The following is a 24,378-nucleotide window of genomic DNA, read 5'->3' on the forward strand; positions in this document are numbered from 1 at the left end:
AACGATTAAGGTCAACGTACACAAGAACAACTTTAGAATCATTCATGTTTTTTTTTGTTTGGAATATCCATATGCATCATTTTTTTAATGATGGCGTATTAACTGTGGTCTAGTATATTGGTTGTATTTTTTAATAAAAAAGATAGTTTATTTCACGCATCGTTTAAAGCCAACGATAAGTTACAATTTTGCTTTAACAGGCCAGTATTTGAAGCTACGACAATTTAGAAAGTTAGTTGCAGTTTTTACTGTTGTTAATAACTTTTATAAATCCCCAAAGCCATTTGCACATAGCGCTTGAACTGAAATCCATTTACAAAAATTGAATACAAAAATCGTACTCGTGAATATTCAGTTTCCAAAAGTTATGAATATCTATTGCAGATGAAACAAAAGGCACTTAAATGAACTCTTTTAATTGTTTATTTTATAAACGTACAAGTAAGAAGACAAAAGCTTGCAATTAATTGCCCGAGACGGACGGAACCGTGTGGAATTTAAAAAAAAAAACTTAGTAAACTTAGTAGTAGCCTATGTGTTCGTCCAGACTATGTTCTACATCTGTATCAAATTTCATAAAGATCTGTTCAGCCGTTCGAGAGATACCTTGTTATAAAAACAATAAGATTTATGGGTAACTAGTTGTCGCCCGCGATTCCATCTGCGCGGAATTAAAAAAAGGTAGTGAGTAGCCTATGTGTTCTTTCAGACTATGTTGTACATCTGTGACAAATTTCATCATGATCTGTTTAGCAGTTCCAGAAATACCTTCAAACAAACATCCATCTATCAAAACATTCGCATTTATAATATTAGGCAGATATGACATTTCGGGGAAAAAATAGGTATCAACTCACACATAAATATCGAGTCAATCCATTTAAGCTATAAGTAATCATAGTGAACATACATACAATATTACATACATACATACAAACATACATAATTGTTTTAACATTACCACCTTCCCTTCTTCGAATTAACATAATAATTGACAGCTTATATCTTCACCATTATGAAAAGTTCCGTATTTCCTTCACAGGATAGATTTGTTTTGCTCTTGTCAACGTAATGTTTATTTAAAAGTAACAACTTTAACATTGATTAAATAACTTACCTTTGTTGTTGGATTACGTTCCTTGTTTGTGGAAAGTCGTAAGAAAATTTATTCAAGTCGATAACTTGGAGTAAAAATATTTCTTAAGTAATTTTGTAACAAAATGGGATTTCGCATGTGGAAGTGGCATGAACGCTAATTATGGTTAGACTTAACCTATTAAATGAAACTTAAGTAACTTTTAATGTATGTGAGATTTAAGCTGTGTCTTTTGTTGTTCAAAAAGTTCTTATTTTGAAAATTTTCCACTTGAACCATTTATAATGTTGTAAATAAAACTGTTCCTTCATAGTCTTTAGAAACCGTTAACATGTAATTTAAGTTTAAAATTTATGATAAAACTTTTAAACACACCACTTTTTCTTACTTCTTTGTAACTGTTTCCTCTTTTGTTGAAACTTTTTACTTTTTAAAAGTTGTATTAAAGATGTTCATTTAGTATCTTTTTGAAGATGCCTGAGTGAGCAGAGTGAATTTAATTTTCATTTTTTTCAACGTAATACGTTAATTTTAAATCAATAAGTCTTTTTTTGGGTGTAAAATTAATTGTGACTCAGTAGCTAATTGTAGGTTTCTTAGAACTAAATCCCTGTATAAAACATATCGCCATTCATTATCTTTAACAAACAGAGATAACAATATATTTATGCAGGGATTTTGGTCTTAGAAACCAACGATAAATACAGTTGTAACATAAATAGTTCCAGTACTGGACGTAGGCTTACGTTAATGGATACCTATTAACATTGGTCCCTTACCAGTCTCATTCAATAGACGTAAGCTCACTTGAATCTAATGGACATAACTATAAACATCTAACTTTGCCGGTCTCACAATTGGACACGTATAATCTTAACACGTAAAACCTAACATATGTATTAATTTTATTTATAACTTTCCTTATCTTTCTTACATTATTTAATCTTAATGAGATAAAACAGAGACAAAGATTTTTTATATCCTTCGCCTAAAACGAAACTATGGCAGTTAATATTTTTTTATATATCATAAGGTGGCACACCTGCGCTATGTCGTGTCGTCCGATGACGGAACTCGGCGTCGGGAATTGTTATTCTAATGTTAAGTAAAATCTAGAACGTATATATTAATAATATTAACTATTACAGTTATACAGAATTCATAGGAGAATTATAATAACATGTAAATACTGAATTACTGATTAAACCATTACAACTATTGCCGTGTTAGATACATAAATGACATTCCTGCGCTCCCAAAGGCAGTCGCAATTGTTCCCAATTGTTATTATAACAAGAACAATATAATGAATCCAACAGTTTGAAGAATAAATTTAATGAAAATCCGTTTTTACTAATTTGAAGGAAATAGAAAACTTAAATTATTAAAAAGAAATCTCACAGTTTTAAACCCAAAACATTGAAGTTGTTGAAACGACTAATAAGTTACATAAGTCAGAAACTACCTTTGAAAAATTCCTATTTATAAAGGCAAGTCTAATAAAACTTTGATCATAGAAGCTGTAATAGTTTTATAAGTTTTTTTTTTAAATACGAAGCAAGAACCTTAAGGCATTCTAACTAATAACTTTAACAAATATGTTAACATTTGTAGCGGTTACTGCAACGTTGCAACTCGCACATCAGCGAACAACAATGTTCTGCCTTCGTTCAACCTCCGTGTGATTAAATTTTCAACAAACAATTCCGTTTAACGTAAAGCGGAATCGTTGAGCGTTTGCAATTAAGGTAAGTATTTACACATAGAAATTTGATTTAAGTAAAACTTATATTTTTAACTGTAGTAAAATAAAAATTGGCCGGTAATAAGTTGACTTTATTCGCAAGAATGTAAAAAAAAAAACAATCGACTGCCGAAGAAATCGGTAGCACAACATTTTTCCTTTTGATTCCGCGTTCCCATAACTCAATAAACTTACGAATAGCTACAATACTGTATACAGTATTGGTGTACAATCTTTTCTGTTTCGAAAATTGGATTGAAGTGTTACGTTTTTACTTTTTTCTAGTACAATATATGTAACCAATATGTTTAAAATTAAAATTCAAAAAAATCTCATTACGTAAACGTTTTATTATAAATTGTTCTCTACATTCGGCGATTAATATTTAAGTAACTTTTTGAATGTATTAAATGCGAAAAAAACTATGTAGTGCTTGTAAAAATGGGAGAAATTGAAATAAAAATATGACGTATAAACAAAGAGGAGGTAGACATGTTTGGGTTCCTTTACACGTTCGGCGAGCATGGAAAATTTGATAAGGATATAACCGAAGGGTTGCAAGGAATATAATGACTATGCATAATGCTTTAAAATATGACAGAGATGGCACGTCGGCTTGTATACATTCATGTTCTACCCATTTAAATGACAGTGAGAAATGGTAATAAAGTATTAAACGTTAAAGAGTGTATTTTTAATGATTTAAGGTGAAAGAGTGACCAGCTGAAATTACGAAGATTGGGAACTGACCGTTGCCCATAGACTTCAGCAATAAATTAGAAGGCAGATGCAGAGCCCAGCTGTAAAAGATTAAGGAGAGGGTGTAAAAAAGCATATGTCCCTTTGCAACACATACCAATAGCTGCCAAATTCAAAGGGTAGTTAGGGGAAGATTGGTGGCCTCCAGAAAACATTTTTTTTTGTTAAATTTAGACATGTTGGACATTTTTTCCTTCATTTTACTCTTTAAAAATGTACATGACGTCAACCCAACTCAACGATTTCAAGTGAAAAACGATGTTTGAATGCGGACTCGTATCGTCGAAGTTCAGAAATGTTATCGTGACCTCGTATCTTTGAATCCCCGGCAATGATTTCGTTATTGGATTCGTACAAGGGATTTTCATAGTGAAAGAATTGATAAGATTCATCTCACACGGAATAAATCTGTCAAAAAGGGAAGTTATTTCTTTTTGAAATTGAATAAAAAATGATCTTGATTGAAAGGGATATATTTTTATAAATGTAATTTTAGTAGGGTATGTTTTATACATAGAGTAATGCGTGACGAAAGAGGAAGCTTCAAGTAAGGAAGTTGATATTTTATTGTCATTTCATACAATAATACTTTAATGAGTTAATTTGGCACTTAAAAATTGCCTAGAAATTTGACTGTCAAAAAGATAAATCTTCAACTCCATCACACCCATTTCATTTTTCTTACCTCTAGGGAAATTATAGGTTATAACTTTTTTGTGTAGGATATCTCGTGTTATTTATATAAAAAAATTACTTTATATCATCACTTGTCAAGTCGATGATATAACTTATATAATTACGTAAATACTTTCCTAATATATAGAAAAACAGATAAAATAAAAGAAGTCAAGATTAACACCTAAGAATAGAAATGTTTTGTTTTATTTTCGAGTAAAGATTTCACAGACGACCGCTTGGGAAATTAACGAGCATTGCAGATTAAATGGATCTGTTTAGGACTCCATTCGTTAATTATAATGAAAGACGGAAAGAAATTAATGAGTGCGATTCTGTCACGTAATTAAAATTATGTAATTAATTCTAACAGAGTTGGAATAGACATACGTACAAATGCCTTTATAAATAATATATAGATGTTTTTTTGAACTTTTTGATTTTCGGAACGGCTCACTGGATCTTTATGAAATTTCGTACAATTGAAGAACATAGTCTGGAAGAACACATAGGCTACTTGTAATTTTTTTTTATTCCTCGCGGACGGAATTGTGGGCGAAAGCTACTAACGTTATAATAAAGCGAAACACAGTCCTGTTAGTGCGAAAAAAGAGGTGATTTGTAATAATTTCGTTGCTTATAGTTTTCATAATCTCTGTATGTAGTCCAGCAAATATCTGGTGAAACTTCAACACGGCCACTTGAGCACAATACCTGCTCATTAATAATGTTTGTAACCTAGTTAGCAGCACTGTTGGCGAGGCGCGTCGTTTGTCACTTGTCCACCTCCGCTCTCAGTGAGTTTGCAAAGAAATTACTGTCATCATTATCCTGACAATACAAATATATAATTCGTAATTTGTTTTGGAAAAAAATACGTAACAGATTTAGAGAACATACTTATCACATGTTACGGCTTAGTTCAATTAGTGAAGACGCGAACTGCACACAGACAGCGTCAGTTCAACTTGAAAATGTTCTTAAAGGACAGATTTTGAAGATATTTAATATACGATATTATGTAGAAAAAATTAATTACTAAAATGAAAAGCAGGTGTTATTTTGCTCACAATTTTTCTTACAAAATGCACATTGAACTAAATATTATAATGTTCATTTCGCACCTAATTATTTTTCTAATACTTCTATAAACTTGTATTAACATTTTACAATAGCAAAATTGAATTAATAAAACATTAATAATAAATAAAACAATGCAGACAAAATCCAATGAGTTTGAAAAATACACACGTTTTTAGAATAACATTTTTTCTTTTTGCTAGACACATGTTCATTCACTATTATTTTGAACATTGATATCTCAGAAAATATCTTTTACCTTTCGTCTAAAATTAAAAGGTAATTTGATACCAAAGAATCATGCCAACGTCTAATCCGAAGTTAATTAACTCAATGCAAGACGCCGCGCCGCCTGGCGAATTTAATAAAAATTAAACGTAATTTATTCGACATTAATTTCTTTTTCTTTGAATAATGTTAATTATTTTCATTTTCAAGGTAAAGCCTTACTTTAGGTTAAGTTATAAAATTATATATTTTTATAGTAAGAGATGGTAAGTGACCGCTGTCATCTAAGTAGCGAGACATCAACAATAAGATGTGATATTTACTTTTAATGAACAGAGGAATTTGTGTGCAGAAAAAGAATATTTTCCTATTCTATTCATGTGGCTTTGACAGAGATTGGATTGTCCTCTATACTAAATTCAGCTCCCCTTAGTATTTCTATCAGAAACTGTTGTGAAGGGCAAAAAGACTAGAATTTACCCTCCCCATTTGGAAGATAATAAGGAACTTCGTTCCAATAAATTATTTTAGTACACTTGTTGTCAAATTTATATTTACTTGCATTAAGTAATTACTTCACAGCGCACGTTTTTAATTTACTATCATCATTTCATACATGACTTTTTCACTGTTGGATACATTTTGAAATGATACAGATATCGTAAATTTTAAATTGCACAATTTAAATACGAAATGATATAAATTTAAAATCAAATATGATGCGATTTCATCGGATATTCCTTTTTCGCTTATTTAAAAAGCAATTTTATTTCACAACTAGCTGTCTCCGTCAGTGCGGTAGATAAATAAAACGTAATTATGAGCATATTTGTTCTTCCAGATTGTGTTCCATATCCCAAATTTCATCGAAATCCGTTAAGCCGTTCTGGAGAGACCTTTTAACAGACATACATACATCCATCCATCTATCTAAACATTCGCATTAATAATATTAGTAACATGTTTTTATTACAGAGTATACTATAAAAAATTGCTATCAAAGTCACAGGCAACAGCTAGTAAAATAAACGTAAGAATACGATAGTATTAGAAAATGTAACGAGGTGCAAGAGTACATCGTTAAAGACGTCACTAGATGGCGACTTGTCGTCTAACAACGTGCAAGCCGACCCCACCCTACCCTTTACAACTTGCATAAAACACGGTACTAGAGTGCGCTTGTTCAACCATAATGTTACATGAACTATATTTTCTCAGAAAAAGTGTACTTAAGCGATAAAATAACTATCATCACTTGCAAAAAAAAAATAAATATAAATTTTGATGTACTATTGAGAAAAAAAGAAACAAATGAATTCTTTAAAAATGTTTAAAGAAGTGTACAATTTAGTTTAAAGTGAGAATTTTAGTAAAAGGCATGGTGCCAGTAGACATTTTGATAACGGCGGCTTGGTGAAAATCACTAGTAGTACTACCGCTACGAAATATGTTTATTACTTACTCTTCTATTTGTTTAAAGATTATAACTGAAATATTGTAACAGCAAACAATCAAAACAATACAAAATATATGTCCTAAATTAACAAATCCTGTTCAATAATGTAAAATGCATTTTAAACTTTTACGACAATTTACAAAAAAAACTTCACTGGCTCTCAGGCTGACAATAAAGCGAAGCTGCAAGTAATTTAATCAATGTCCAAACATTTGGAGAGAAACTTGGCTTCGTTTCACGGGTACTATTTTAGCGAGATATAAAACAAAGGAAATTTACAGCTGAAATAACTAAAAACAGAACAATTTGACAAGTGAGAGACGTTATTCAGGGAGTAACTGGTAAAACTGATGCAGTTAGTAAGTTTATATTAAAATAAACGATATTGTTTGAAGGGGAATACAATCTTTCTGTGCACGCTCTTCTCTGTAAATTATAATATAATAACGCATATGCAATTGTGGATGTCTATGTCGGCTGCTTCACGTTTTTGACCTTAAGATATAAAAAAAAAGTATTGTATTATCAGAGGTAGCGAAGAAAGCCATCTACTATGTCACAATGTTAGCTGTTTATTTGTACATAACTTTGAGTAATTCATGAACTCGACTTTTCGTAACATTATTATAAAAACGCGGTAGTCGAATATGGAAAACTTGCATTTGAAAACTTTTCTCGTTTCAGTTAGTTAAACTATTTAAACGCTTTATTAGAATTGACTGAGGTCTCTGTGTATTAACAATGGAGTTTCAAGGAGTAACAATCAAAACTTTAAGTTATAAATGACATTTTCCATATCTTTGAAAAGACAATTTACTACTACTTAAGTTTAAAAGACAATTCAACTTTGTAAAAACAATGTACATTTCGATTTAAATTGTGAAATTTAAAAATCATGACTACCACAATTTTACCGAAAATGTTCACTGCAGAAACACGTTTACAAAGACATATTGTTATCTCTTTTTTATATGAAAATGAGAAAGATGACTAGATAGTCGAATTCATTAGAAATTAGAAATTATATTAACATATTTTTATTGGTTGACAATTCCATTCACTGTCTACTAGCTGTCGAGCGTGATACCGTCCGCGCGGAATTAATAGAAAAAACTTAATTAGTAGTGTACGTTTTCTTCCAGACTATGATCTACGTCTATGCCAAATTTCAACGAGATACGTTGAGCCCATGGATGGATGGACGTTTGTTACATGCTCGACGCTGTACTCCTGTTTTGGACAATACCAATCATCAAACAAATATTATTTAAAAATCTCGTAATGTCATTAAATCATACTTACAGTATTTAAATTTTGTTTAATTTTACTAATATATTTTTTATACCACACTAAATGATAAAGTAATTTCAAAGTAGGTCATAAGATTACAGTCACGTACGAATATAAATATATCAAGATTACGCCTGACACGGGCTTTATTTAATGTAGGAAGGTGGGATACCTCTGTCTACGTGCGTATGTTTGAGAAATCTTAAATATAAAACCAAAAACAAAACAGAACTGCAAATTACAAATACTATCAAAAAGGAACATGAATTGGCTTAAAACGAAGTAAAAATACTACTTAAGAGTAATATTTCAAAATTAAAATCCTTTGAGATGTCTCTAATAATGTGAATTCGTACTAATATTGTAAATGCGAAAGTTTAGATGGATGGATGTTTGTTAGAAGGTATCTCCGAAACGGCTAAACGGATCTTGATGAAATTTGACACAGTTTTTGAACAAATTCTGGATGAACACATAAGCTATTTAATAAGTTTTTTTTTTAATTTCCGCGAGCGACAGTTAGTATAAATAAACTTATTGTTAATATTTTGCCATCTCCCTCATTAAAAAAAAAAAACAAAAATGAGCAATATGTTTTTTCAGGTATTTACCCTTTTGTATAATTATTTCCAACAAGCGGTCGCCCGCGACTTCATCAACGCGAAATTTAAAAAATAACGTAGTCTATATGCCCGCATGCATCAGCTACCTTCTCATCAAAGACCCGTCGGAAACGGGTCAGCCGTTTTGGATATTCTTGGAACAAAAGCGGACTTGCGAACTGACAAAAATAAAACATAAATAGTTTTCAAATACATCATTTTTTTATTTAAAAACAACTGCATAACATCCTTACAGTATACAATCAATTTGACACTATACTCACTGTTGCCGATAAAATCAGACCTTTTTGTTAATGTTTTTTTTTATATTCTTTTGAATATAGAACATTTTCATATTTTTCTTTCTTTTTATACAAAATTGTATCAGTTTAAAATATATTCTCTTCCAAGTGGTTGCTAATAGTTACTTTTCGCCTTTTATTCAATTGTTTTCATTTTCATTTTTAATTAGTTTCTAGATTATTCTAAATTACCGCTCGTGTCTTTCCTTCCTCTACACTCACTTTACATAATATGTAATCATATATATGAAATTTGATGTTTTTTTTCGACATTATATACAGACACTCCAATTTTATTAATTGTATAGATTGATAAATAAGACCCAATTACATTACACATTAAGCAGACAGAGTAATAAACTACAGCAAATTGGAACATTGAAATTAAATTTATGTGTTCGTTTGCAGTTTGTTACCGAATTCGTATAATTAATTTAGCGATTCAATCTGAGGCCCGATAAAACAATAATTTTATAGATTTATATGATTCTTAACTAGCTATCTACCACGACTTCATCCGCGCGGATTTAAAGAAAAACGTAATAAGAAGTCTATGTGTTCTTCCAGACTATGTACTACTACTGTGTCAAATTTCGTCAAGAACCGTTGAGCTGTTTCGGAGATAACTTCAAACAAACATCCATCCATCATTCGCATTTATAATATTAGTATGATTGATAATCGATTACAACATCGTTCATATAATAACATAGCTAGTGATGTGCCTATTGTATTTATAAAACGGCAATGTACAAATGATAGTGTTGTCTAAATGAATAGTGGTGTTTGGGTAAATAAACTAATCTATTTAATTTAAAACTGTTGCACAGTTAGTAGTGATAATTTTGATTAAGTTAAGAACATACTAGACTCTTATGTAATCCAGGACTTAATATATGTAGGATTGTAATTTTAACAAAAAAAAAAGAATATTTTTGCAAAATAAAACAATTAAATAAAATTAAATACATACATTTTTACAGGTATTTTAAGAGTCGTAATACTACAAAGAGTCAAAGAGTTAATTTGGACGACGAAAACTTTGGACCTGACAGTTTTTGAAATTTATACTTTTTCGCCGCGAAAGCGACTTCAGAGAGATTTTTTAATTAAAAATATGAATATTTTAATGTTTATTCAAATACAGTGCAACATTAAAAATAAAATATAAAGAAAATAATCAGGACGAAGCTCGCTTTGAATGATGTCTGAAACAAAAAGCTGTTCCGTTCCAATGAGAATTTATATTTTTGTTGTAGAAAATATTTTAATTTTACTTCTCTTTTATTCTTCTAACGAATGCCCAGTTTTTATTTAAAAAAAAACTTACTCTGATCTAAATATCAACTGGAGCTTAACTTACATGTGCAATTTTAGCACAATTTTTATTTACTTTTCTAATCTTCGGAACGGGACTTTCACTGGAACGTAGCTGAAGCACATGTTAATATTAAAGGCTAATTTAATTTTTACGGTACCGAAAGTAAATTTTCTAATACAAAGACGTTGCTAGAAAATTGCTGCTGTTGCTAGAAAATTATTACCTGTAATGAAAAACAAACTTTGTGAATTCAGAAATGTAGAGGAAATCCCACGCACCGATGATATATACAATGTTGACGTCAAAATGTAACATGAGACAAATCTCATAAACATTTCGAATATATTTTACGTAACACTTGTGTCAAAACTATAAAGACGACTGCAGTAGTTTCATACATGTGTTACTAAAGTTGAAATCTTCTTAGTCGAAATCAAACATTGTAAAATAATGACAAATGAAATATAATTTAGAAATCGTGCTGCTATGCTATAAATAGATTATAAGTTTTCTAAAGGTCACCTTAACAAAACTTTAACGTCACTTTCAACAGAAAAGCGGTATACATAATACTAAGATGATTCGCCAAACATTTAATGACACTATAATCTGCTTATGATAGATACCCTTCTTATTGCGTACGGTGTAGCCGAGATAATTCCGTCGTGTCACGTCACGTGACTGATGAGGGTTATTTTCAAGGAACTGCTCTAATTCGGCTTGAAGTTTATTGTAGGAGACAGTTGTGTGTGAATTTTATCAGTATTATTACAATGATGTAGCTATAAGTACTACTTACCTTCTGTTACTTATTATTTTACCTTTCTTTAGTAAGTGAATCGTTGATATAGTAGGGTCTGCCATACACGGACAGTTTCTAATACTGCTACTTCAACTGCTTGAAACCTCCGGCCGTTGTCGACTGTTTAAAGCTGTCCGTATGTTGGCCATTAAATCGTCGTTGATCTTCGAATCTTCGTCATTACTGACTGAGACCACTAACATCAAGAAACTAGTTTTAGGAAAATATTGCAATTGAAAAAGTCCGTTTGTAAAAAAAGTTGAATATCAAATTGAAAATAGGAAATTTTATGTAAACCCTCACGACAATGACAATATGCTTGAAGAACTTCACAAGAATTTGTTCAAACGCCAAGAAAAGTAGGAACAGTAGAAAACGTTCTGAAGTATCGATAAGTCCTTGTCGGCAAAATTGAGAATTGTCTAGAGATTTTATTAAATATTTCATTGTTAGTTTTGTACAGCGAAAGTCTTGTAGTTTTCTGCAAATGTATTGTGTGGTGTATTTTTCTAAAAAAAGGTTTTATGTCGACATTATTTTTTAGTTCTGAAATAAAAATACTATATTCGGATCTAAGATTGCGGTTTTATGTGAATATTTAAAAGAGAAACGAGGAACTAAGTAGCATATTTTATGTAAGCCTAAAACGTCTCAATGTTTACCTCCATGCAACGAGCTTAGTTAAATATCCGTCCGAAAGAATTCTTACATTTCTGATCTTGGACTATTTCCAATATCACAAGTTAATTTACAGCTGCATTTTTTTAACTGTTAAAAGGATGGATTTATCTGAAGATAATACATGAAACATTTACGTAATTATTATTCTTTTAGTAAATCAAAAATTTATTCTAAAAATAAGGTATTAATTTCTAGTAACATTTTCAGCGATGGACAAAAACAACTTACTCACATAAATAACTTTGTAATGTAATTAACAGCGCGGTAAACCGTTTGTCATTTGTTCTACCTCCGACTTTAACTTCATGTCTGGAAGCCGAAACACAATAAATGAAATTACTAATAACAACTTTAAAAATAAGTGCATCATGTTACTACCCCGAACGAATAAACTGTTGAAGATCTTTAGACTTAAGAAGGAATGTTTTTTATTGCATCTCATATTTGTACAAACTTCGCAAACCTTTACAAGCTGAAATCATGCAGCAACTCCTTCTGTTTGTACGAATAATTCTACCATATCTATAATGTATTTCAGATTTAGATGCAGTTAATATTGTCGCAAAAAGGGAGAAAAAGAAACTCAGTTAAAATTAAACGAAAGATATTGCGGGGAAACCAAACACGGAGACTTAAATAGCGCAACGCTCTGAGCTCGCTGCGACTGAGATGCAGTAAAAAAACATTCCGTCTTAAGTCTAAAGCTCTTCAACATTTTATTCGCTCGGGAGAAAGAAATAAACAACGCATTAGACGAAGTATTTCAGAATGACACAGCCGGTGAATTTCAGAAAAATAATAGAATTCTTAATGTTCTCTCTTATTCTGTTCTATTTTTTTATGGAAATCGTAGAAATTATTTATTAGCTAGCCTACTTAGTCTTATTTGCTAACTTGCTTCCTAGTCCTTTTCAGTTAAGTATTATATTAATGTTTAAAATTTCTTAAAAGAAATCAGAGAAGTTAGTCATTGCTGCGTTTATAAAGTTCCAGTTTTGTTTCCTACTATTACCGCATACTTAGAATTATTAGATTCTAAATCTTTGAGTACTTAATCTTACTTTGTCTCTACATTCACCACCTTTGCATTTTCTGTTTATTTTATTATTTTCTGGTTCTCTTCTTATTTCATACTTTCTAGCTTATATAGATTTGTTCTATACGTTCTTGGCAAACTGTACTTGTTAACTAAACGACGCTGACGGCCCTTTAGAAATCTCTCATCCAATTGTACCCACTTGACCAATTTCAGTTAAACCTTGATAAGTGCGCCCAAGTGTCTCCTTTGTGACTTAACTTGTCGTTGCTTAAGTGGAGTTCGTCGGAAAGATTGAATATTCAGGACCGAAACTTTGAGTTTTTGCGTCGCCGACTTTTTGTTCTGTTGAATTTTAAGCGGACAATTTGCATAATGTTTTAATGTAAGTAAATAATGTGGGTACAGTATTTGGCAAAATAAATTTACTCCAAAATGTACATCGGGGAACAAACTTATTGATCCACAAATTGTATAAGGACTATAACACTTAGACAATTACATAATATACTGTAATGATTGATGTAGCGCTATTATGTTGATCTCTAATGTAAGGAGACCGCGACCTGGACCCTATGTTCTTTACAATGCTGACGGTAGATCACCTTTTATATAAGTTTAACCTAGCACAAGTCACGTGTGATGCACAGTTAATTTTCTGGAACGTTCAAGATCACACATTCTGCTAACTTTGATGGCAACTTGACGTGATTCCGCGACTATCATCTTGATACACGTATAGCACACATGGAAACCAACTGTAAGGCTGATTTTTTTTTATATTACAAGGTGGCAAACGAGCAAGCGGACACATGAATTCACCGAAATGGCGAAGCGACCGCTGCCCATAGACATTCGCAATTGCAGATGCGTTGCCTATCCTCAGTCAACGAAAGAGGAGACGCACAAAAAGAAAATATTTAACCTTCCTATGCATCTCCTCCTCCATCAAATCCACCTTCCCTTCCCATCCTTTCCTTTTAAGAAAAGGGTAGGAAGGGAAAGAGGGCTAAAATTAGGCCTCCGGCACCACACTCATCAGACGAAACGCGGAATTACTTCCACTTCACGCCTGTCTTCTGTGTGGTCTTGGTATTTCACCGGACGAGCCGACCAATCTTTGTAACTGATGTTGTTGTTGCTGGCGTCTACAACTGTAATTAGAGCTGTTCGACAAAGATGAACATGAATAAACATTTTTTTACTCGGAATTAATTATAACACTTTGTTATTCTTTCGCAACAGCTAAATGAAATGTAATTCAGGAAGATAAATAATTATAAAAATGTCAACCGAGCTCAAGATTCCCCGTAAATTATATTCTAATTTATTCAGTTGTTCTTAAAATTCTCTTTGAAATACTGCTGTTGTGTTGCTGCATTAATAATCCAGCCTTGCCCAAAGTAAATTCCTCTTTCATAATTGATTTTATAATTTATATTTTTGTACGTGACGGGAATTTAGGTGCTCTTATTGCTTTCTAGAAACATTCTCTCCTTAAAAACGTTACTTTGCAATTATTTTAAACCATCTAATTAAAAAATATTTTCATCTTCGATATCTACAGCATCGATTTTTGTAACTATTAAATGTAAAAACTTGATACCAACTGTATTATAACATAGTAGTGTAAAATCTAACAAGACAATTGTATTTTTATGGCATTTTTATTTGTAAGCGCAATCAAAACATCTAGTTTTAATGTAATTTAGATTGCCAAGTCAATGTTGTGGATTTAGTGATCGCATTCCGCTGCCAAAATATTCACTGCTACATATTTAACAGTTAAATAATAATTAACTTAAAATAATCTCATATTTAACCATAAATACTTGTGACTTACGTTAATATTTGTTGTTTGCAAATTTTTAGTAATTTATAAATTTTCGTTTTTCGTTCGATTTTCGTATTAACAAATTAATTTGTTAACGTGTGCAATAATCATATTTACCTTTACCACTCATAAGTAAAATTAAAAGTAGTATTAACTAATTTAATTAATAATTAAACGAATAAGTTGCTTATTTATTTAATTATTAATTTAATAAATAAGCAATTGGTTTGTCATCTGAAACTTGTTCACGCAATGAATGGTACTGACTACAACAAAATTAATCAAAAAGGTATCGATAACTCGAGAGTAGAGCAACAGTGGTCGAAACGGTTCGAGTGTTGAGGTCTGTCGATTGTCAATTGCCGCTAACGTGTGAAATTGTCACTTTTGAACGAGCAACACCGACCGCAGTGCATTTTTGCGGTTACACCACTTCAAATGGAAAATAAAAAAATCATGTTTGTACTCTATTAAGTTATGGCAATAAAATCTTTCTTCAAGAGATTTTTAAGAAATGAACTTTTCTTCTAAATTCAAATGTTAATGACTATCAAAAAAATAAAACACAAAGTACCTAGTTTATTTAGCAACGGTTACTTTCTTTTCAGTTCACAAAATGCCGATAGGTCTATTCAACAGCCTATATATAATATCAAAATCGTGTATTATTTAGTAAATTACTCTTTTATAATTGAAAAAGTGAGACAAATCAAATATCCATCACAACAAAGCCGGCTTTAAATAAAGCGAAAGAGGGAAGTCATAAAAAAGGATCCCCGGTTGACAGACGAAAACCTCTAACGCACCTGCAGCGTCGTCTGAAAAGTTATTAAGTCTCCTGTAATCCTATTTGGTAAACCTCTTAAATTGTCAACATTACGAACGGCCTGGTGATAATGTTTACAAGTTATGCAGTTAAAATGTTTTTAACCTCTTCATAGACCTTAATTCTAACTTTACCTATTATTTGTGGATTTTACGCATTGATAAATTATACAAGACTCCGTGAGATTTTTCACAAAATAAATTTTTAGTTGTGGTTCAAGATTTGTGGTAGGAGAAGGCTATAGTTTTTGCAACTTCACGACTGGAGCACATTTTGCTTGTGATTCAAGTCTATTCCAATATTTTCAATCAGCCAGATCCCAACAGTCATTAGGTATCTATAAATAGGAGTGTTTTGAATGAGGCATATATCACATACCTTTGTTGTTCATCACTAATTATCAACTTTTATCTGCATTCATATAATCTGCTTAGTAATTAGCTCGTTTGACACCTTTTACTAAAGAGTCAGTACCTAATATTTTGCGACTAATATTTAATAAAAATATCACACTAGAACTTTTCCATTAAACATATCGTCTCGCTCGAGACACGTCTTCAATTTATCTGCTGCGGAATTCTGCTGCTATTCATATAAAGTATAATGTCCTTTGAAATACTATTGTGTTTTCTAGCGTTAGAAATTGTTTCCCCTCTGTTTCCTTTGTTGTTTATTCATCGCGCGTACGGTCCTGTGACGGAAATGTGGGCGTTTCATAACGCTTGTATTTTTTTTAATGTTTATTAAGTATTTATTTAATTATCGAATTAAACGATTACTGGTCGTATTCTTGAATTTAATGGTTGAGTTATGCATTTACGGTGTTATCATTTGCGCTTTTATCTTTAATATAGATATGTATATTATAGTCTTATCTTGTACCATTAAAGATTACTCTAGTTTATTTTTCCGGATCAGTCGTATTAAACAGCGCAAATAAATTTTATTTCAACAGTTTGCTTGCAGAAAATTACCTCTAAAGAAATTTCTAGATATCAAATAATATGTTTTACAATCATACTATCTAGACACGTGATATGATCAAGTTATACGTTATAAAAAGTCTCTTGGATTCAACGATAATATAATATCATCCAGACGAAACGCACGACACGATTCGTATTTTCCAAAGCAATCATAATATTACACATATCGTAGCGGATTCCAAAACGCTCGCGGAATATCAATGGTCAGCCAGAATAATAAAAGCCCGCACTTTTGGCTCCGCTCCAACACTAGATTTTAATAGGTGTCTACAATTAGTGAGAATGTATAAAGTGAAGCCAAGCGGCAATTAACGAATACAATGCTTTTAACAACATAATAGTGGGAATAAGAAGTATTTTTTTTTTTAGAAAAGAATTTGAAAATCATAATAGCTATTGAGATTAATGAAATACGAAACACCAGAAGTATTTTAGACTTTGACCACGAGCACTAGAGTCAAGAAATAATACTACAGTAAGTACGTACGTATTAAAAATTATAACAATTTCGTGATACTTAAAAACTACGTTCGTGTTCGTTGAATTCTTAATGTTTTGCTGTTCGTTCACTCGAGCACTTAAATGAGCGTCTAGTAATTGCATTAGTCACGTATCACTAGCAGAACCTTTAAGTGAACGTGCAACAAAAATTTCATATGTGTAACTCTACAAATGGAAAAACTAATGCACTTTGCCAGCTAGAATTTGATATGGGAACTAAATAATATATATATTCATATCTAGTAAAAATTACTCTGCGAAAATCAGTCACATTAAGTGTGCAGAGAAAACTTATTAAGTAGAATTTAGGCAGTAAAAAAGATATGCTTTGAAAGACTATTCTAGACCATGTTTATATGTAGTTCGCATGGAACGGTAGAACGGGATAAAAATTTGGCACACAGATAGATCATAGTATGGAATACCATATAGGCTATCTTTGATCTATAATAAAAAAGTGGTTCTAGTGGCATTGATGATTTGTTTTTTTTACATAATTATTCGCTTTACAACTAAATAAAAACCCAACTTTATTTAAGATTGATACAAAAATTCCTGACTTTTAGTTTTATTGGAAAAATATGTATTTTTCAGCAAAGAAGTCATAGCATTATAATAAAAAAGGCACAATCTTTCGTCATAACTGACGTTCGTTATTCTGCGAATCATTCATATCAAGTCAACAATAAGTTCAATTTCCACACACGTCAAATATTATTCTTTTTTATATCCGTTTTTCGCTCAACCGTGTTAGATAGTAATTTTATTGGATAATATTGGTACAGCTGTATTTTTTTTTACTCTTTTTTGTCGATAGAAAATGTTTTTCTTGTTACATCCATAAAAGTTGAAAAATATGAACGCCTTCTTCATTTTATGGATTTCGAAAAAGGAGTGTAAAGCAGTATGTACCAAAAAATATATAGTATAGTTCCTATAGTAATCAACAAAGTAAAAGTAAAAAAAAAAATCAACAACAAAATAACGAACAATAAATTTACAATTTTTAACGACAATAAATATAAAAAAAAATGAAAAACGGCATCAAATTTTCTAACGTAACTTACTATAATGTCAGTGTTGATAAACTAAATAATTCATCTTATCGACTCGCCGGAGGGCTTCTGCAAAATGATATAATTGAATTATGCCCCAAAGACTATCTGTGAGCGTTCGATATCATTCTTCAATTGAAATCGGAGCATGATTGATTTTCAGCTATTACAATTTCTCCGGCTTGCGTAAGAAATGCAAATGATAGAAATTTAACCATCGGACTTCGATTATCATTAAATCTGTCTGCTCATCTATCCTTTTGTATGCTGTCTATGCTCTTATTACGAAGAATAAAACATTACAGACTCACCTTTATATTTTTAACAAAGCATATGTTCATAAATCTGTGCCGTAATTAACCTCACATATTATATTTTGTACAAGTGGTACGTTAAAGGAAACATTTCCTTCTTTAAAAGCTACATTTTTTTTTCTTTTGGGTATGTTTAGTTTCAGTTATTAGCGGTGTAATCAGCTCCTTCTCCTTGAAATTAGAATTTTAATAAGCTGTTAGATAAAACGGGTTTTCAGTTAAAAAAGGCCGTGTTTCTTGTGACATGATTTTTTTGCAGTTTTGCGTTACTTGTCATAAAAATAAGGTTTCATACAATTTGTTTTTATTGTGATCGCTGATTTCTTTTGTTTGAAATGCATCACAGCAATTAGTGAACTTCCTGACAAAGTCATAGGATTTAATGAGAGTGCTTCTTCGAGACGACGGCATAAGTTAAGAGCTTTCTTTAGTCTTTGTACATTTAAGATAAATTCGCTTTGAACAGCAACTAAGACAATGTTGCCTCCATTTAGTTCAATTTACAAGTCAACTCTTGTTCTTTCTTTTTATTTTCTTTTATTGTAAAAGTGTGACTTTCTTGATTTACCTTTTCTTTTTCTTTAAATCTTTTTCTTTCATTTTTGAGTATCAGTATATCAATTTGTAACTTTTTTTTTAATTCTGAAAATTTTCACAGTATAAAAACTTAAAAAAAAAATCAACAAACATTTTGTGCTTACCAAATTCCAGAAACATTTTCATAATTAATTGCATGAATATACAGAAATATTATTCGAAACTTCATACTTGTTTAAGAAAACATAGCGAGCGCTTCATAACTTGAAGTGGCGGCCGCAAAGTTACTCAACTGTCTAACTTTTATCGAAATGTAACAAATATAAGGGAAGGGAAAATTCTTTGTAAATAACGGGCTTTTACGAGCGTGTTATCCCAGAGGGTTGCTAGAGACAGCTTTATGTTCCGCAAATGCAACTTGTCTGGGGTTGCTTATGGTATGACCATCGTGATTACTTAGAGTCACATAAGCTGTTGTATACTTTCAATGTTTCATTGGGAAAAATGTTACAATAGGTTATATACTGGTGATTCGGCAGTTAAAAATCATGTTCGTTTATAAAAAGAAATTAACTAACAGTAAGATGATGTCTTAAAGAATAAGTTCACTGCTAATTTGATATCTATAATATGTCTAGTTGGATTAGAAATATACGAAGTTCACAAAGAGTTGGTAACATTTCGAAATTTGAAACAGGGAAAAATATTATATAACCTTCTCATTTTGTTTAACCCAAAAATATGAAATTAGGGTAGGAATCCTATTACTTCACTCATCGCGAGACGATTTTTCATTACAACAATTTCGCCATAAATTTGTCGTGACCCAAATAGAGGGCATCATTATCATTATGCTGATAAAAAAAATGTGCCACAGATAAAGTCGTGGTTTAATTTCCCACAGGACTCTGCACCTTAATAGAAAGCTGCATTGTGAATATGGACTTACATAAATTAACTTTTTATTGAACTACTAGCTGTCACCCGCGACTTCCGCGCGGCATTATAAAAACGTAGTAAGTATCCTATGTGTTATTCCAAATTATATTCTATATCAGTGTCATAACATTTTTCCTGATCTATGTAAATAGTCTGTGTCTACTAAATCTGCCGAATTCTAAATTATTTTCTTATGCAGATGATACTGCTATAATCGTTCACGGCAATTCGCGGGAATCTGTACATCAATTTGCCGAAAATGCTCTTTCTACCGTTACCCAATGGCTTTCTTCTAATCTACTGACTTTGAACTTGGATAAGACAAAATACATAACTTTCAGTTCTCGCTTGTCTCTCAACCCCGAAGTAATAGTTTCAAAATTTTGGTACATACCTGTCGACCGTCGCTGAATCTAAATTGTCAATGTAAATCTATTCAAAGATGTTCGGATACGAAATATTTAGGCCTTGTAGTTGATAGCACATTAAATTGGCGAAAACACATATCTCATACAGCTTCTCGCATCAGAAAGCTCATGTACTCGTTCAAAAGGTTGAGATCTTCTGTCGAACCAAACTTATTAAAATGCATTTACTTTGCCTTAGCCCAATCTTTGCTAAACTATTGCGTTTCAGTATGGGGTGGGGCAAACAGAACTAACTTACTTCTGTTAGAAAGAGCACAGAGGTCTATACTAAAAATTATGCTGGGCAAGCCTTTCACTTATTCAAGTTCAACTTTATACAAAACCTGGAATGTACTAAGTGTAAGGAAATTATTTGTGTTACAAACTGTGTTACGTCATCACAAATCAATTCCATATTTAGATTCCGTGCTTAACAAACGGAGAAAAAACGTCGTCTTTAAATGCATAAAATATCGAACTAGCGTCGCTGATCACCACTACTCTGTCTTAGGACCTCGACTTTATAATACCATTAACAAGGCTGTCAACATTACTCCTTGTCGACTAAGAAGTGTAAAAGAGCTATTACGAAGTTTTTGCTAAACCTAAATTATGAAGAAACCGAAAATTTACTTTGGCCTTATAGTAAAATATTATAATAAGAAGAACACATACGAAACATTTATCACAACGACACACAATAACACCACACACACACACACACACACACACACGCACGCACACACACACAAATGTAAAATACCGCAATACGCACAAAACACTAATCCGCTAATTCATGTACATTGTAAAGGAAAGGCGCCGGTGCCTGTCACACAGTTCATACTATGACAGGCTCCAACGCTCAACCTATTTGTATAACCATATGTTTGTAAAAATTTAATAAATAAATAAATAAAAAAATAATTAAACATAGCTTTTAATTTTCGTATACATCAAAAAATATTTCACTCAAGATATTTAATGACAAATATATTTTGACTACTCTAAGTAAAAGTAGCGAATTATCTTTAATTTCATTTATAATTCAGTTAATCTTAAAATAAAAAACAAACAAGTTTATTATTTGAGTGTACAAATTAACTGTAAAAAAATATACGGACAACAATTCAGCAAGTTTTCCATTATTTTGTAGTCCATTGTATAGCTCAGCTCGCGAAATGAGTAGTTTTAAACAAAAAAACACATGAACTGACTTCATTTACATATGTTTTAATATACATTTTTTTATTTAAAAGTAATACCATACGGACACTACGAGGGGGATAATGAGTAAAGTGTGTATAACAGTAAATTTTAGCCTGATAATGTCTTATTAATCAATGAAAGCCCGCTGCATGCACAAAAATGCATTGACTCATTGTCACGTTCCGCCTGAGCCAGTGCAAGCAAAAGCGAGACTGAGACACGATCGGACTAAGCGTTCGGCTTGTGCTATCTCTCTTCAAAATCAATTTAATTTAGTGTGTGTGTAAACCGACTTTACAGACAACCGATTTTTTTTAATATTCTTTATGGTAAAACCTTCTTTGGAGGACGTTAGGAATTATTCAAACTTTCGTGAGACATTATCATTAATTAATATAGAAACGGCTAAAACGCTCACGTACATATGTCCGGTGTCGGCACCGACTAGTTTCGAGCCCATCTGCGGCCCTTCATCAGGGTGAGTGGGACTGGTATTATTTCGCGGACGCGGCCCGTCGCTCACTCTGAAACTAGTTGGTGCCGACACCGGACATATGTACGTGAGTGTTTTAGCCGTTCCTATATTAGTTGACGTTAGGAATGTTTATGCCATGAAAAAAAAAACTTTGTATTCCGTTAACTGTTTATTCAAAATTATCATTAAAATATTAAAAGCAGTATCAAAACTTTGTTGTATGTCTTCACACTTGTTTGTTTTAAATTCAAAAGTATATAAAAGAACTTTTCAAACAACACTGTAAAATTAAGTTTCTCTTAAAGTATAAGGTAACAATACAGCAGTAACTTAGAACAAACACACCCGTTACTCAGACTTCGAATGAAGTTGCCATGCGTTATTTATTCACCAAGTAAGATATTCTGAAGACGATACTTCACAAGAATAGCTCATAACATTATTGTTTAATACAACTCTAAGTCTAAGGGCCTTCATACACTGGAGAAAGTAAATTTCGAAACTTGGCGATTTTAGGCGCTAAGACTTACGCAATAAAATGTCATAGATGATCGCATACAGCGCGTGTTGCCGACATTGCTGTCATATCAAAACTAGTCGCTCGCAACCTATTTGTCAAGATCGTCATGAAAAAAGTCGCTGCAATTTTCAAGATGGCGGAGCAAATTTATACAGTAGACATGTAGTCACTATACTTGTACTATCCGACTTGCGTCGACGATTCAACGTTATGCGAGCGCAACGCGATTCTTGCGACGCAAACATACAATACTGCTTTGTGTACGAAGGGCCTAAATTTAAATATTATAGTATACGCAGTAAATATTATACGCTCTATAAAAATATTGTACTCGTATATTAAAAATATTGTACATATTTACGAAATATTTTGATTCTGTTTTGAACAGTTTCTAGAATGACCATGATAAACAGGTTGACGCAGCTTCATCATCAGCTCACTATACCTCCCCGCTGAGGGGCTCGAAGCCTACCCCAAGTTAGGGGTGACTAGGCCATAGTCAGCCACGCTGGCCAAGTGCGGGTTGGTTGACTTCACACACATCATTGTATTTCTTCCCAGACATGTGTTGGTTGCATCACAATGTTTTCCTTCACACACAGCTTAGTTTATAGATAAAAAGTTGGTCTAAAAGATGGAACATAAAAACATACGGACAAAAAAATCAGTTTTACAGTACAGTTATATCAAAGGTCTTCAGTTCCGACCCGTAGGGAAAGTATCGCTTATCTTGTTTGAGTTGGCAATTAGTTTCGGTCTGCGAGTAATTAAAATGTAGTCGGTCTTAAGAAAGCGTTCAACTTTAACAATTCAAAGGACAATATTTGCTATCTTAACTTCAACAATTTTAATAGCGAAGGTTCTCGAATGTAGACTTTAGGTTAGTATTCAATCTAATTTGATAATGTGAGTTTTCACTATCGAAATACTTGCTTAAAAACATAGTATCGTCGAGTTAATTGTCTTTGAACCGTTATGTTTAAATAAAAGCTTTTCAGCGGCAGAATTTACCTTAAAAATAGATTAAAATAATTTGAAATCAACATGTTTAAAATACAACATAATTCTCCAACGAATTGAAAAAATAACAACAAAATAAATAAATAAAAAAAAAACTGTAATCGTATAAGAAAATGAACCCCTTGATTGTCCATTAGTAACGCACACTGGTTTAACTGCCTCTTAGTTGAACCATTTATCAAGGAGTTCATTAAAAGGCTTTGCTTTATGCACTTACTATCGTGAGAACCAGTAGGTATTCAATCACTACGTGCACTATTGTATTTAAAAACACTTCTTTATCTGCGCATGTGCTAATTATAATATTTTCATTTACACAGGCGCTAAAGCAGTCACTCAGTGAGTGCCTAAGTAGTTATTTAAAACTTTGAGTACAACAGTTTTATATTTAGTACTTACATTGAGTAATAGTAATGACGCATGTGTTCGTTCGCTTCGATGCAATTTGTACAGTTGGAGATCCCGCTACAACAATATTTGTTGTGTGGATGAATGGGAAATGCGAAAGTTTAGATGGATGGATGGACGTAAATTTGGCATTGAGATAGAGAGATAGAGTGTGTAGAATAGTGTTGTTTAGATACTAGTCTTGGGAATAGTACATATTCTACTTTTTTAATTTCACGCTTCATGACAATTACTTTTTTATTTATTTTTATCTATTTATTCTTTAGCACTTTTATAAG

Source organism: Papilio machaon, chromosome 3 (genome assembly GCF_912999745.1).
Source record: "Papilio machaon chromosome 3, ilPapMach1.1, whole genome shotgun sequence".
Lineage (NCBI taxonomy): Eukaryota > Metazoa > Arthropoda > Insecta > Lepidoptera > Papilionidae > Papilio > Papilio machaon.